Below are 4,210 nucleotides of genomic sequence, written 5' to 3' on the forward strand. Positions count from 1 at the left end.
AAAAGTAAACGTTATGCCTATTGATTTTACACATAGATTTTTGCAATTAACGGAGGCATATAGACACTATTTGCTGGCACATAAACCTAATGTGTGTATTTACAAGAAATATTAATCTTACATTCACATTTCATAACTATTGGGCACATAAAACCCCATTCTATAACAATATGCACATATAACTTATGTGTGTTCATACATAGTTTATACAGTTGACACATAGAAGATATGTGTGCACGAGATAACAATAGCATTTCTTCTTCATATGAATTTTAAGCGGTTTGAAGCAAATAGAATTAACGTTTGGATTTTTTTCAGTGTATATACATACATACGAACATACATAAATACATACATACATACATACATACATACATACATACATACATACATACATACATACATACATACAAACATACATACATACATACATACATACATACATACTTACATATTGATGCATATATATTTGTATACATATTGATGCATATACATTTGTATCCATTTGTTATATATAACAGTAAACTACTTAATCAAGATCAATTGAATAGAAAAAATAACGCTTAGGGAGTAATAGAACTTAAAAACTTACTACTAGTTTTCATCGTCCGTATTTCCTATTAATTTTCTAATCTCGAGTCGAACTTTTTCCTTCTGCATTTCCAGAAGCTCAATTTGTAGATCAAGTTTTCTTTTTTTCTGTTCAGAGTAGTCGCTGACATATTCTCGGAGCGTGTTGAAATTCACACGCTGACGTTTGTTGTTTCGAACAACATCGTGTCTCTGCTCGTTATGTATAACGCTGGGCTCGTTTATATCTGATCACCCATTTCTAGTACAGAATGCATTACCATTACCGGAAACTTCGATTCCTTCAACCGAGATTTGCGTGACCAACGGGTTTTGACTAGATCCTTGATTTCTGTCATCGTTACAACCATCCGGTCGCTGCGACTCATCTGGAAGATCAGCTAAGCTAGTTTCTTCCTAAAATATAAACAAGTACTTCTTAAAAATTTTATAGAATTTTTTTTATGAAGTTCGACGTACATCGCTTATTATGCTTCCACCGTTTATCAAGAGCTGCTGACTTCCTTGGCAAGTTATTTCACAAATAGCCGTTGGTTCATCATAATCCACCATTTCAGTATTTGGCAACTGAAAAATTGAGAATAATGAATGTAAAGATATATATATATATATATATATATATATATATATATATATATATATATATATATATATATATATATATATATATATATATATATATATATATATATATATATATATATATATATATATATATATATATATATATATATATATATATATATATATATATATATATATATATATATTTATATATATATATATATATATATATATATATATATATATATATATATATATATATATATATATATATATATATATATATATATATATATATATATATATATATATATATTAGAAGCGACCGAGATATTTACGAAATAATAGTAACCATTATTTAGTCATTCGTAGTAGTTACTGATTTTTGATTGGTTTTAATATATCATACCTCATTGAAATAAATGCTACTGCTGTCGAAAGGGTTCGAAAGTGGTCGGACCTCTGGAGCCACCACTTTTAACAGAGGATGATCATACTGGAGTGTGTGCGATGGTGCGCCTCCGCCGGTTCTATACCTTTCCGCCTTGTCCGCGGCCAAGTCCTTTTTTACAGAAGACTTTGTTTTTTTGTAAAAGATCTTTAATTGCTCGGCATTGCGTGGACTGGATGCAGACGCAGAGAATTCCACAGATATTTTTTCCCAAGCTTCCTTCTTTGCTTGCACAGTTACTGCGTCTGTTTTTTTTATTTTCAATGATATGCTTATAATTCATAACGAGAGCAGCAAAAAGATTAACATCTTCTTTAGTAAAGTTTTTTGCTCGCTTTTTCGACATTTTCCCAAATTAGGAAAAACTATGATGTTAGTTTCAATTGATAACAGTTTTCAGCTGTAGACTGATGAAGAATATTGCGATATAATATGTTTACAGCGGACCCTACACGAGACAAGAGTATTATTAAAAAAAATACTGACAAGGCAGTATCATTTTACAGAATCCAAATAGCTATACACTATCAATATATTAATCATTATTTTTATTGTCAATATTCCAGATTTCTTTCTGAAGCTTTCTGTAGAACGTTTCTGAAAAAACGCGATTTGCGGTTTTAACTGCCATTAATACTTAACCAATTTATTTCAATCTTTGTATACGCTTTCTATGTAATAAATATCTAACCTTCACGTTGATTTTTGGAGATAAATTTCAACTAAGAGTTTTTTACTCATTAAAATTTGCTATTTCACGAAAATTCCGAAACTTTGACAAAAACACTCTTGATTGAAAATTTTTCTCGAAAACTCAACGTGAAGGTTAGATATTTTATACATAGAATGCGTATACAAAGATTGAAATAAATTGGTTAAGTATTAATGGCAGTTAAAACCGCAAATCGTGTTTTTTTTCAGAAACGTTCTACAGGAACCGAGTCGCTTGTTGATATTTTTGCATAGAAAAATTACAGAATGTTATTAAAATGATACATTATAATGTAGAAAAGTTTTGATCAATTTGCTTCATCCAATTTTTCAAAAGAATCGCAAAAAGGTATTTTTTTTGCTAAAATCCTTACCCCTCCTTTAACGAAATCAACAAAGTTACAATAACCCGGTCAAACCATTCGGAATTTGATTCGGAATCCTGAATGGAGTCAGTATGGATTCCAAGTCAAATGCAACAACCGATTCTGAGTCGGAATCGGTTGTTGCATTTGATTTGGAATCCATAATGACTCCATTCAGAAATCCGAACCGGTTCCGGAATGAGTTTAACTGAGAAGTATGCGTACACGAAATTAGAATGTGTGCATGTGATTATTTTGCTGTGCTTGCTGACTAAAGTACAATTCACACGATACATTAGGCTTCCATCACAGGTACAGAACGTCAAGATTAGTTACATGCAGTTAAATGAAGGCAATTCATACACAACAACGGCACGGAACGTTTTGACGTACGGCACGTGTGAACGGGCACACGACAAACGCATTTAACTTAACCTGACGGAACGGTGACGTTCCGTCGACATTGGCGGAAGCTGATGTAACGTCTGAATCGAGCTTAATGACGATTTCATGTTTCTATAACCGAGTTGTGGTGGCATACATAGCCTGTTCACGCGACTCATAAATCGACATAAATCATAGAGAATGGACGCCCTCGAACAGCCTACTCAATGATGTTTGAAATTCGGTATTTGCCACCGCGCACAAAGTAATGATCTCCTGCACACATTCTAATTTCATCTGCGTATAAACGCATACTCGTAACTTTGTTGATTTCATAAGCGGACCCTACACTAACTTTTGGCTCATTAGTGATAAACAATTTGAAAAGCGATTTTGCTACATCCGTCCTTTTAATTAAAAAAAATCGATACAAAACATCAAAACGGAAAAGATCGGATGAAAATCGATTTTTTGAGGTAAAAATATCGATTGTGATAAAATCGCATATTCTCAATGGGAATTGTGAACGATAAATCGATTTTACCAAATCGATATTTTTGAATCAATAAAATCGATGTTGTCAAACATCGAACCGAAAAGAACGGATGAAAAAGATAGATTTTTCGAGAAAAAATCGACTTTTGAAAGAATCGCATCGACATTGCCCATTCCTATGGCTCATTACCATCAATACAAAAAAATTATTCATTACCATCTGTACGAAATATTACTAAATAGTTTCGATTTGTGATCAGAAATAGCAAAATGGTCAAGCAGATTCAAACAAAATAAGCTTACCTTACCACTTTTTGTTTCCGATTTATATCTTCACATGCCGAAAATGTATCTACGGAGCCGGCGATAAATGAACGTTACGTACGTTCGACAGAGCAACTAAACTTTTGCATGCAGCTGAAGAGCAGATATTTAGCGTCGTTAATGATAATGATGATCCATCGCAACTAACCGTAGAAGCAAACGCATACACATGTAAACACACCGCCAGATTTCGTTTTCACGCATACTTGCACTTTAAGCTATACAAGTAAACTACTCGGTTGATGACACACTCACGTAGTAAAGTTCAGCGAGAAATGAACTGGAATCCCGGCTGGTTCCAGTTTGTATTCCGGCTACAGTGACA

The 4,210-nt window shown here is 32.8% G+C and overlaps 1 long non-coding RNA gene across 2 annotated transcripts; it reads right to left on the reverse strand.

Moving 5' to 3' along the window:
* Positions 1 to 509: 509 nt before the first annotated feature.
* On the reverse strand, positions 510 to 4,007 carry LOC131684074 (uncharacterized). 2 transcript variants are annotated; one of them, XR_009304607.1, is made up of 4 exons: positions 3,870 to 4,007; positions 1,565 to 2,054; positions 1,051 to 1,158; positions 510 to 987 (listed from the first exon to the last, which is right to left on the reverse strand). It is a non-coding gene; the product is annotated as an uncharacterized LOC131684074 (long non-coding RNA). The 2 variants fall into 2 exon arrangements; XR_009304606.1 differs by having other exon boundaries at positions 3,865 to 4,007.
* Positions 4,008 to 4,210: the final 203 nt, after the last annotated feature.

The sequence above is a fragment of the Topomyia yanbarensis genome, chromosome 2 (genome assembly GCF_030247195.1).
Source record: "Topomyia yanbarensis strain Yona2022 chromosome 2, ASM3024719v1, whole genome shotgun sequence".
NCBI classification, from domain to species: Eukaryota; Metazoa; Arthropoda; class Insecta; order Diptera; family Culicidae; genus Topomyia; species Topomyia yanbarensis.